Genomic DNA, 14,150 nt, shown 5'->3' with positions numbered 1-14,150 from the left:
TGGACCACAGGATAACAAGCAATCAACTGTAAGTAATGCAGATGTGCAGTCCAGCAGCCTCCATCTACAGTCTGTCCTCAATCCCTGGGGGTACATACTAAAGTAGACACAATGGGATGTATCTATACCTATAAAAAGGCATGACTGAAACCATCACAATCACACTGACAGACAGAACAGTCTGCATGGCAGGAAGCGGTAGGCCTGCATTTACCCAAGGTGAATTGAATGGTAATGTACACCCAGATACCTTAAGGCAGCTTACCCCTGTTACCCCCACAGTATTCACTGGTGTCAGTGGCATCTGTCCATACAGGGCATGTGTATACGTCATGGCATGGCCTTTGTGGGTAACATTTGCTGGCTTGCCTGTTGTAGCAGGTGTCCATTGGGGAACATAGTGATGGAGCACTGTGTGCAATGCATTGCCTATTGTAGCGATGGGACATGGTGCCATGTCCTGTGTAGTCCACTGCAATCACACCATGGTTACCATCTGTTGGCAATATGCAGGGAACTACCAACTTAGTGGTTGTTGCCTGGCCAAGTGTGTTTGTGTCCAAGACATGGGTGGACAGTGTTCTCTGGGTAATACAGGTGTTGACTATATTGTTCCCTATGCCATGATGTCACATGTGGGGTTATAGTTTGTGTACCCCAGCTACTGTGATGTTTGACATCTGTCATGCTTGTAAGGTGGACATTATGACATTTATTAGTCGCAACATATAGACAAAGTGCAAAACCCACTCCACATTGCTCCATGCTGCACACAGGATACATATGACAAATGCACACACACACACACACACACACACACACACACACACACACACACACACACACACACACACACACACACACACACACACACCAAAAGTCACACAGTTGCCACAACTGGGATTAGATCAACTACCTAGCTACTACAGCATTATGCAGTTACAGCATCAGCATGCACCACAGAGATTACTAGGATTCTGCTTCAACAAAGGTATATTTCACAAGGAATGACATTAGCAGGCTTGTCACAGAAAGGCAATGAAAGGTGTACTGACTGTCCTCAAAAGCATTGAGCTCTACACATACACACATACACAGTTGCCATGAATGAGATTAGAACACCAACCTAACTACTACAGCATATTAGAGTATTACACAGTTACAGAACACACCATGGAGATTACTGGCATACTCCTTCACCAAAGGTGGATTTCACAGGGAATGACATCAGCAGGCTTGTCAAAGAAGGACAATGACAGGTGTGCTGACTGTCCTCAAAAGCACTGGGCCCTACACATATGCACAGACACACACACACACACACACACACACACACACACACACACACACACACACACACACACACACACACACACACACACACACACACACACACACACACTTGCCATGAATGAGATTAGAACACCTACCTAACTACTACACCACATTAGGATATTAAGCAGTTACAGAACACACCACAGAGATTACTGGGATACTCCTTCACCAAAGGTGTATTTCACAGGGAATGGCATCAACAGGCTTGTCAAAAAAGGGCAATGACAGTTGTACTGATTGTCATCAACAGCATTGGGCCTTACACATACAGCTGCCATGAATGGGATTAGAACACCTACCTAACTACTACAGCATATTAGCGCATTATGCAGTTACAGAATGTGCTACAGAGATTACTGGGGTACTCCTTCACCAAAGGTGTATTTCACAGGGAATGACATCAGCAGGCTTGTCAAAGAAGGATGATGACAGGTGTACTGATTGTCCTCAAAAGCATTGGGCCCTACACATACACACACACACTCACAATTGCCATGAATGGGATTTGAACACCTACCTAACTACTACAGCACATTAGATAATTACGCAGTTACAGAACCCGCCACCGAGATTACTGGGACACTCTTTCACCAAAGGTGTATTTCACAGGAAATGACATCAGCAGGCTTGTCAAAGAAATGCAATGAAATGTGTACTGACTGGAAGGCTACCAGAGGCAATCGTGTACAGTGATGGACATTTGCACATTATATGTTTTTGTAAAATGGGAGTGTGCTGTGTGGGACAGGCCTTAGGAGAGGGGAGCTGTCTGTCACTATCTGTCACTCTCTTCCCACATCTATTATCTGTATGTCTGAGCTGTTATAGTGTGCTGTCCTTGGATATCTGTACATATTTTCATCTGTTGTGTGTGCAGAGCATGACTGGTGTGTTATGTGGAGTGTTTGCACATACATCTGTGACTGACTGCTGTGTATAGTCCACAGTTGTTTCTAAATATGGGCTTCATTTCTCTAAGTGTGTGTGCATGCCCAGTATGACCCTTATGTAATTTGTTTTTTGACATGGCCTTAGCTTCTGTAAGTGTGTGAACATGCCCAGTAAGTGTCTGTATTTCATGCGTGACTCCATTCCAGGTAGGTTGTACTCCAGTTCAGGTATTAGTGCTCTTCACCTACAGCTAGTAACCTGCTACTGCAGGATATCTGTAGATTGGTTGACAATGTAGGTCGACAATGGGCAAAGGCTAGTAAGATTGTTGCTAACTGTGTCTGTGGTGCTTCAGCTACATGGTTTTGGTGTTGGCAAGGATACTCAGTGATATGTGGTGTTTTACCCCCTGATGTTTTATGTCATCAACTACTGACAGGTATACATCTTTGCTGGCAGTAGGTTCCTGGGGATTACAAGTTGTATGCAGCTTTGTATAGTAATTTGGTATGCAACCTACATATTCTTGTGCACTCATGTCATTCTGGCATGGAAACTGCAGACACTTGCTAATGGGTCTGTGTATATGGTCCAGCATCTTGGTGCTGTTGTGGCTGTGGGTCCCATGCCTGTACAATTATCACCATGACAGGATGGCCATATCATGTTGTGGCCATACCTCACAGGTTTCCAGACTCACTGAGGTTATCCAGAGGCAGGGCTCATTATTTTGTTCATTAACCCTTCACAATTTGTTTTGCAAGCAAGTTTGTGGCCACCCATCCCAGTGTTTGCAGCCATGATAAGTATGTGCACACATCAGGGTTTCACCCTTCACAGACTCTATGGTGGTGATGCCACCCGCCTCTGTTAATCTGTCCTCTTCCTATCATTATGCACATGATGTTTGTTAGGTATGCCTATAACTGCCACTCCATTCCAGCAGTATGTACAGGTTGGTCCATAGTTCATGCATTGGAACACGATGGACATACTACTGGGATTTGTCAACATGTCCTTGCATTTGTGTTCTGTGGTCTGTGTTTTGTCATTATGTGGGAGTCCGTGGAGTAACATACAGTGGCGGTATGGGCATGACACAGATCTGTGACAGAGGACAGTGGGGCACTGGCTACTGATGCAAGCTATCTGTAGCAAGTCAGTGCATTCTGTCAGTTGTACAGACCCAGGCTGCAAGGCAATGTATTCCCCTGGGTTGACAGGATAGGTGTGCAAGGTGGTGATGGCAATTGTTTCTGTCCTTATCAATCCATTGGAGTGTATGCTGGCAGGGTGCATCTTACAGCTATGGACACACCTGCATGTGACACCTCTTCAGCATGCTGCATTTTTGAGTATTCACATAGTAATGTGGGGATCATATTGTACTCATTCACAGCAGCAGGGAGGTGGCCTGTGTGTTACCTGAGGCTGATGTTGGGCCGGACTGGCTGCATGTCTGCTAGGGTAGCTACTTGCAACTGCCTGACAGGTATACGTAGCCCTTTCCCCTGCTGGTGGCTAGTAGGTGGATACCAGCAGCTTCTACATGCATCATACCTCTGCCTTTTGTGGTCTGCCAGTGTTTTCCCACAGTGCATCTTAGTTCTCCATACTACACAACCAACTGATGTGCTGCAAACCTGTATGTAAAAACAGAGGATGTCTCCATTTCATTGTGGAATTTTAAACAGTCTCTCTCTATGGTACTTCCTCCTGTGTATTGTGTGTACGTCTGGGCCAACACTCATGCCATGTCCATCTTCCAGATGGTGACAGTTATGACATCTGTAAAAATTATATGGTCTACTGCTGCAACATGTCTTGCTGGGATACTAGTCTGTTTGGCACTGCAGTTGTGTGGACTTGGCCCAGTCATCAGCAGTACTGACCATTGGACACCAGGATACACCATTCATGGCTATTTGCTGAACACTTTCACACAGCATACCTCTCAGAACTACCTAGCACACAGAGCTCTGCCTATTGTAGACATGCAACTATCCATCTTGCTGATTTGACCTGAGCAGTTACTTGGTGCTCACTGTTATTACTCCCACACATGGCTGGTAATACCTTTCTACATAGGGTTGGTGGGGCACACATCACAACTGTGGACATGTCCTACAGCCACCTGGTATGTCAGGTACTCTGTTGGCTTCCACACAACAACCTGACACTCAGATATCTGCATATTGTACACATGCAACATTCCATCATTATAATTGGGGCAACTCAGGTACTCTGTGCTTTGCTGCTGTGATACCCACACAAAAATGCTACTGCTATACTACATAGGGCTGGGGGGGCACACATGACAATTGTAGAAATTTCTGCTATACCTACCTGATATTTTAGGTACCCTGTTGGCCTCCATACATCAACCTGACACTAAGAGCTCTGCATATTGTACACATGAAGCAATCCATCCTTCTACATTGGCAAGCACAGGTACTCTGTGCTCACTGTTATTACTCCTACACATGGACACTAATACATTTCTACATAGGGTTTGGGGGGCACATCTGCCAACTGTAGACATTTTCTTTGACCACATTTGTATTTCTGGTAGTCTGTTGGCTTCCTTTTAAATCTGCATTCTGACCTATCCTGCAGACTACAGGCATATCAGTGCAGTACAGTTTAGAGGTTGTATTGACCTACATTGCAATTTCAGACTTCCTACCCTTCATGAATGACATCCCACTTCCCAACCTGTTATACTCTGTGTAGGTCTTGGGGGGGGGGGTTTGCTCTCCATTGCCATATCTTGAGGACCTTAGCACAGCCTTTCCTTGTATTCATCTACACCTGTCCTTCTGTCTAGGTGGGACTGTTGTTGGGTATGTGAACCTCCATGACATGCATGTGTGTGCCCTATGGACACACATTTGGGCCAGTACATGTCCTGCAGTGGGTTTTTTCACCTTGTCTGTTACTGCCTACTTTGTTGACATCATTATTTGTTATGGTTTCATGCTGCCCATATAGCTGTCCACTATCTGCTGCCATCCCATTCAGCCACCCAATTCCCTTCCTTGCATGTTCACATCCATACCACTGATACAACTAGCAGACCATGCTACTGCATTCAGTGATTGTTAGGAAGGGTGACTTACCTTGTGGCTGTGCCAGTACTGAGGATGGTGCTGGATGGATGACTATGTCAGATGCACATAGTACACTCCCTATACATAGTAAAGCACAGGTAGCATCATTTTTGGCATCCCTTTTACTGTATGTGTGAGTCAGAGAGAGTTTCAATTCCCTGGGTTCCTACTGTGTCAGTGTGTGTGCTATGCATTACCTCTTTGCCAAAGCCAAGGAATACTATGCATGCCTCCTTATGCCTACAGGTGCAGGCTCAGGTTGTTCCTCCTCCGAGTCACTCTGTGCCTGCGCTGGCCTTGGCAATGTTGGGGGACTGTGTGGCCTTGCCCGTGCTGTTCCTGCTGCAGCTATTTCCACAGGATCATGTTGTGTAGCATGTCACATACCATGAAAATTTGGGTACATGTAGCTGCAGAGTACTGCAAGGCTCCAACGGATGTGTCCAGGCACTGGAACCATGACTTGAGCATCCCAAACACATGCTCTATTATGATTCTTGTTTGTGTGTGCGCCTCATTATGGAGCTCTTGTTCTGGTGTGTGTGCATTTCTGATGGGTATCATCAGCCACAGCTCCAGTGCATACCCAGCATCCCTTACTAGGTGGCCATATGGGATGTCCCCACTAGCAAATCTCTGGTACAGCTGCGTGAGATGCCAGATGTGGGAATCCTGATAGCTCCCAGGGCTTCCAGCACACACATTCATTATAATGCCCTGGACATCACACACAACCTGGCAGTTGATAGAGGGAAGCCCTTGCGATTTATGTAGACCCTGCCCTGCTCATGGGGTGGTACTTTATGTGTATGTGCGTGCTATCTATAGCACCCACTACTTCAGGGTATTCTGCTATTTGTCTTTTTTCTTCCTGTAAAACTTGGTGCATGGCACACACACCCACTTACATTTCATAAAAAGTGCTAGGCAGGTTTAGACACACCCCCTAGCTTAGCTGTGCTGAGCTAGGGGCAAACCCGAGCCACAGGGCTCCAATCTGCTTACAGTATGCCTGACACACCCACCCATGATGTCACCTACCACCTAGTCTTTCACCCAGCTATTCATACTCTTACACTGTTGAGACCTGCCTCATATGCTGGGGAAAACTAGGATTCACTATCCTTCCCCTTATTTGCATAGGATTGCCTGCTAATGCATAGTTACATGTGTCACACTGAGCCTCCCCCCTTAGCAACCACTGCTCACTGGCCAGGTTGTCTTCTGCCTGCCATTGACTTGCATGGCAGAATACTGATTTTAGTTAGAATGCTTATTTTAGGTTTATTTTCATATTTTTCCCCCAATCCCATTTGCGTGCCGCTGCCCTATGCTTAAACAGCCGAGATCGGTGAAAAAAATAAAAGTTGATTTTTTTATTATTTGTATTGTTTGCAGTGCCAATGGCCTTATACTTGGCCATTGGCATGCTTCCTCAATGATATGCATGAAGCTGTCATAGCTCAGTTTTGGATTTTGCAGAAATGTATTTGGTATTAATCGAGTATATTTCTGCAGATAGCACTAGTCTTGCAGAGACTGTTGCAAGCATCCTGGATTGCAAAATCACCTCATTTGCATGGATTTCACCTGCAAATGAGGTGACAGGGCTTAGTCTGTGCAAGATTAACGGAGGAGCGCTCATGCACGCTCCTGCAGGCTGTTCCTGCATTGCACGGCAGACATATTGCCTGAGTGAGCTCCTGCACCAATCTTGCACTCTGTGCAAGTATTTGTGAATCCAGGGGTATGCTTTATTTGTCTGTCTGCAAAGTGGCTTAATTAACTATGATTTGTATAATTATTTTAGAGTTCCAGGGGTTACCTAAAATATACAAACATCCTGTTACCCTCTCCTTTAAGGCCAATTGTAGCTGGACAAAGTTGAAACACAGAACCTTTGTCCATATATGTGGAACAACACCTGAAACCAGTTTTAGCTGAAAATAAATATATTTTGGAGGATACAAAACATTTTTAATGGATTTGTTTGTGCATATTAGTAGAATACCACCCACTAAGCAATGTTTATTAGTTACTATGGACGTGAAGTCCTTATTTACAATGATCCCCAATGATCTGGGTTTTGAATATCTAAAGCAGTATTTAGTGGAAGATGCCACATATGAATTGAGAACAATAGATTTTTGTGTTTTTTTTTGGTAGAGATTATACTGGAGAATGAAATCTTTATGTTTGAAGAAAGAATTTATAGGAAATTGGATGGCGTAACTATGGCCAAGTTGTGTGCCAATAGCTATGTCAACCTAGTTATGGCCAAGTGGGAAAAGGATATTATTTTAAGAGAGGTTAATGTAGTATTCTATTGAAGATTTGTAGATGAATGCTTTCTTTTATGGGAGGGAGACATTGAGGCATTACAGCCCTTTCTAGTCAATATGAATAATAGTACCACTTTCTTAAAATTTACATCTACCAAATCCTTAACTTCTATTGATTTCCTGGATGTGAGAATAGTAAGAACTGATGATGGGAATTTCCAGACTGAGATTTTCTGGAAGGAATGTCATAGGGTTGCCTGTGTTCATAGGAGGAGTATGCATCCCTCCCATGTATTTACCAGCGTTATGAAAGGGCAAATTTTGAGAGTCTCGAGACTGACAGTAAATTATCAGAGAATGGAAAAGGAGAGGGATTACTTGGAAAATAATTTTGCCATGAGGGGATACAGCAGAAGAGAAGTTAAACCCATAGTGGAAACAACTAAACACTTAAGACACAGAGAGGCAAGACTAGTTTTTTCTGAACAGCAGGTTGAGACCTCACATAATACAGAACCAAAAGGATTCATGAGAATCCCAGTCACATATGCGAGCAACATTAGGTTGCTACAGAACATCTTCAGAAGGAATTGGAACATATTATGCGCTGATGAACAGGTAAGAGCATTGGTGGGGGATCATCCATATTATGTATATAAGAATAAAAAAATCATTAAAAAGATTATGTGGTCCCAGAAATAATAGATGTAACATTGATTTAGAATATGACAATGACATAGACTATGGTACATATCCTTATAATAAATGTAACTATTGCTACACTATTGATAGTAGTGGAAGCTTTTTTTAACCAGACACTAGGAAAGAACTTAGTTGTAGGCTTAAAGCAAACTGTAATACTACAGACATTGTGTATCTGGCCTATTGTGTCATTTGTCAATCATTCTATGTAGGAATGACATTCTACGTAGGTTTCGGGACCGCATAAGGGAACACCTATATGATATTTCTAGGCAAGCAGAAATAAATACCCTTGCAAAACATGTGATGGAAATGGGAACACAACATGCTTTCAAGTTCTTGGTAATTGAGAGAGTATACATAGGCAATAGCGGAGGTGCCATTAGGAACTTAGTGGAAACTAAGGAATTAGAGTGGATAATAAGGATGACGGCTACCATGGGTAGGGGTTTGAATGATAAAATATCCATCCCCACCCATTTTATTCAACAGATCACTTAGAAGGTGAATAACCTGTTTTTTGCAATGATTGATGTGTTTCTATGCTGTTAGTGCAGGGATATATGTGTAATTTGTCACATTCACACTGGTTTTTATAATGTATAGTTTTATAAATGCTGTTGGTAGAATATATATGTTTTTAGAAATGTTTTGTGAAAGCACTAACCAGGTTTTTATCTTCTGTGAAATAAAATCTTATGGTCTATTTGGCTGTGGTCTGGTACCTTCTTCTTCTTTTTTGGATAATGCTGACAATTTGTGTAGAGGGTCTGTTTACCTACACCACTTGCATTTTGTTTTTTGTTTACATATTACCTACTGAAAGGCAACAAATGTAAGTATCCATGGGACATCATATCATCCCTGTCTGCATCCTACATGAACTCAGGCATGTGCTCCCAGCTGCATTACACACTGTAGTCACACCAAGCCACAGCATCATCCACACACCATCCGCATGGAAGATGGCTAATGTCATCCATTAACACAAACCAGAATGAGGAATGATGGATTATGCAAACAACTTGCCCTCACTGCGGGCAATATGACTCATCAGGACCAGGAGTGCAATGCATGCTGATACTGTGCTGATAGACTACAGGGGTATGTAGGCAAAAGCCTTCGACACAATACCCCACTCGGCATCATAAATAAGCTTACCAGCTTAAATATCAACCCCTATATCACAAGACGGGTTGCAAACTGGCTCAGAGATAGAACCCACATGGTCAGAATCGCAGGTGCCATGTCCGAATCCAAACCAGTTACAAGTGGCGTCCCACAGGGCTCAGTTCTGCGACCTCTCTTGTTCGGTATATACTTCTCTGAGGTTCAGGCTAACACAGGGGGATTATGGCTGACAAAGTTCGCAGATGACTGCAAACTGGGGGCCATAATCAAATCTCCAGCTGACACAAGCATCCTCCAAAAGGGTCTCACAGAGACGGATGCTTGGTGCCAGAGCTACGGCCTCAAGCTAAATGCTAAAAAGCGCATAGTCATCCCCTTTGGGAAAAACAAGGTGCTCACAAATTACCACATAGGTGGTAATCCATTAAGTACAGAAGAAGTAATTAGAGATTTGGGGACCAACGTAGATAGTAATCTCTCCTTTGATAATCACGTTGCCAAAGTGTTTAGAAAGACCTTCTATATAGCCCACCTTATCACAAAAGGGTTCGCATCTAGATCAAGAGAGGTCATTGTGCCCCTCTGCCACTCATCAGGCCCATAATTGAATACAATGCCCCTTTTTGGATGTACCTTACCCGACACCTGCAGCAACTGGAGAGACCCCAAAAGTACCTCACCAAGAGGATCATGGGCTACAAACAGATGTCCTATGCAGCTCGACTAAAGAAACTCCAGCTCTACTCAGTTGCTTACCGCCTACTCAGAGGCGATCTATGCCTGACGTACAAAGCCATGTCAAACCCAGAATTAATGGACATGCTCCACCTCAAAAAATCCAAGTCCCTTAGAGCTACACACTCCAGGGACCTAAACCTCAGCACAACAATAAATAGGACATGCTGGAGGGACAGATTCATTTCTCAGGGGCTCCCCTCCCTCTGGAATAGAATCCCAATTCATGTTAGACATAGCCCCTCGCTGACTCTCTTCAAGCGAAATCTGGATACGTGGATGGGAAATCACAAATTCACCCCTGGGATCTCTTCTGTGTCCCTGCTAGACAGAGGCACAGTAAACTAATCTTAAAATGGTACCTTCTGTGACCTACTTTACAGAGGCACAGTAGGCTAATCTAATAGGGAGGCGGAAGCCAAATACACTCTGGCTAGGCTTATAAATGCCCTAGGGCAGATAGCCTAGTATCTACCTATGAACCTATGAACCTATGTGTGGTTGTGAGTGGTGGCTACTGATATGGTTGTGAGTGTTGGCTACTGGTATTCAAGACACTTGTTCAGGTACTGAACATACTGTTGCCAAATGTATGTGGTCCTGTGATGTGTTTCTCTGTTAGTGTCTACCGGGTGCAATGTCACATCACCGGTGGGAGACCTTTTCGCTAGCGGAATGCAACCTGATAATGGAAGCCATAATACAGAACCACACAGTACTGCTGGGCTGAAGCCAGAAACATCTGGGGTAGAGGACCACCCTGTGGGTTGACCCTGTCCACAGGGTAAATTAGGTGGGCCTGTACACACATACATATGAGCAGGTGTGGCATTATGCCACCAATCTCATGCACCATGCCTGGCAATGGGGCTGCTGCCATGGCCAGGGACCCCACAACCACAGCCCCCACTGACACCAGATGAGGAGCTCCTTGACAGTCTTCAGCCAACCATCACAGTACAACAACAGGGTACAAAGCCCCACTTGCTGGAGGTGGGTGGCACACACACAATGGACAAGGAACTTGCAGTTAAGGTCCCAGTGGGGATTAGTAGACTACTGTATGAGACATACTTGTATCTGTACAGTATCTACATGCATGTGCCAGGTCAGGCTGCAGTTGTGGACGGGGATTTCTAATGCACAGAGGTGAAATTATGGTGAAGAGCATCAAAATGTGTAGTATTGAGTGTTGTACTGTACATGTGCAGACATGCTGCATCCATCCTTTCTCAAGGCCACATATGAGTCTGCTGACAATACCTCTTTCCCACAACTACATAGGTCACTCTGGTCTGCATATGGGAAAGCAGCCAGAAACAGGTGGGTATGGAATTGTTCAGTTGTGCTTTGGCAATACTCCAGGCATGTGGAGGGCATGCAAGTTACCATGCACACAACTATGACTAATAGCCATATTGCTTTATGTGCATGTTCACCTGTGGTGGGGTTGATTGTATTGCATCACAGTGATCACCACAGGGGCCTATCTGAAGAGAATGCAACATTCTTGTAGCATTCCTCACAACCTGTCAGTGCAAGATGTCTGGACTGATACCAGCAAAATATGTTGGACAAACTGACTAAGGTAGGGACATTTGTGAAACATCACTGCAATACAGTGGATATAAAATGTATACACACACCTGTTAAGATGCCATTTGTTTCTGAAATAAACTCCTTGAGACCACATTATGTCAGTCCACACCTTTCCCAGCATTTAATGTGACCCATGAAATGAACAATTCACTTTGAATACCAAGCATCTGGACTTATTTATTGCACCTACAAGCCTGGACAAGTGTGAGGGTAGCAGAAGTATCTGTATGCTGTTTCAGTCAGGTATGATACCTGATGGTGTGGCTGCCATATGTGTCAGTACACTCACTGTTGCTTATTTGTCAACTATATCACATAATTGGGCATTGTCAAGGCAGGCAGAGCACTAATAGGTTCCAAACATCTGGATGTTCCAGACACATCTGTACAGAGGACTGGTATGGCCTGTACAATGGTTTTACCTGCTGCATGTGAGGCAGATGCCATTACCACACTATATAAAGTAAGAGAATCAGGTGGTGGTCACCTGCCATGTATGGTACACACATCAAAATGCTATCAGCCACACAAGGTATAACACGCACACACCAGTATTCAGATTAGAACTTCTACCTATCAATTTATGTCTACTATAGTGTTACAGGGTTATCAGATGCGCCACAGAGCTTACACAATTTTACCTTGTACAAAGGTACTTGTAAGGTGAATGACATCAACAGGACTACTAAATTAGGATGCGTATGGTGTTACACAACTCAAAATGGTATAACCTTCACAGTACATGATTCTCACACAAACAGTTGTCAGTATTGAGATTAGAACTCCTGCCTATCTAGTTATTTGTATTATGCAGTTATCAGACATGGCATGCAACTTACACAATTTCACCTTGTCCAAAGGTATTTCTAAGGTGAATGTCAACAACAGCAGCAGTAAAGTAGGGTGGAGGAAGTGTAATGGGTGGAACACAAATCAGAATTGGGCGAGACACACAGTGTCCATTTCACACACACACACACACACACACACACACACACACACACACACACACACACACACACACACACACACACACAGTTGCCAGTACTGGGATCAGAACTCCTCCTTACCTAGTTATTGCTACTATAGTGTTATGCAGTTATCAGACACACCACAGAGTTTATGCAATTTTACCTCCTCCAAAGTTACTTCTAAGGTGAATGACATCAATGGGCCTTCTAAATTGGAGTGAGGGGAAGTGTAAAGGGTGGTACACAAGCCAAAAATGGTATAACCCACATCACACAGTTGTCAGTATTGGGATGAGAGTTCCTGCCTATTTAGTTATGTCTATTATAATGTTACACAGTTACTGCATGCACTACAGAGCTTGCTGGACTTACAACTTGCCAAAGGTGCTGATAACTGCACAGCTGAGGTAAAGTATTACAGGTGGCAGGAAGTCTGCCTTCTGTTACTCTCATACATTTTGCTAGTTCTTTCTGTCTTGCACTTCAAAGAGCATTATAGCTTTGCACTTCAACGGGTTATTGTATCAATAAGTGTATCACACCTGGGAGCCCTCAGTAGTAATCATTCATCATGGAATTAGCCACAATACTTACTACTTATGACCACCTGACCACCCCTCCTGGCATGATTGAAGTGCAGTTTTCTGTGCGTTCACCTGTTAACCTGGTGCACTTGTCCAGTCTGAGACACTGTTGCAACTGCCTCATGTACACAGACAACCCTCTCCTTTAAACTCCAAACAGACCAGTGAGAGTTATCCCTATATCACCATATTTGGAAATATGCACTCTCCAGCAAAGACTGGACTAGCTGGTTAAGAGGATGAGATCAACACCCACAGCACACCGTGTAGACAACATAGTTCACCACAACACCCACTATGACAGCACTGACATACACTGAAATGCCAAACACCCACCTTCAGACAGGCACTCAATGGACATTTACACAAACAGCACAGACCAGCAAGACAGACACCCACTCAGACACCACAACAAAGCACATGCCAAAGGACACATATGTCTCCTACACAGTGTGCCCCTCAACCTAAGCTGCTAAGGCTGACCACCTTGCACAATACAGTGATCATGGGTGACTCAGTACTGCCGCACACATATGTCCTACTCACAATGTTGATTATGATGAAGGTAGCAGCCAACTGTCTAGCATGAGCAAGCATCCAACACATGACACACCCAGTCAGGTCACTCCACAACAGCTACAAGTATCACTCTGTCATCATCCATGTCATCATCCATGTGGGTGTGAACGACCTGAGACACATCTCCCTGAGCTACATGACAAGAGACATGGTTGAACACTGGGATTATTTGGTCCAGGCAGTTGTGACAGTAGCCCAGAGCAGTATACTGCAGTCACCCACAATGATGCA

This window comes from Protopterus annectens, chromosome 8.part0 (genome assembly GCF_019279795.1).
Source record: "Protopterus annectens isolate FY-2018-M chromosome 8.part0, PAN1.0, whole genome shotgun sequence".
Classification (NCBI taxonomy): Eukaryota; Metazoa; Chordata; order Ceratodontiformes; family Protopteridae; genus Protopterus; species Protopterus annectens.
This window is presented reverse-complemented; position numbering follows the sequence as displayed.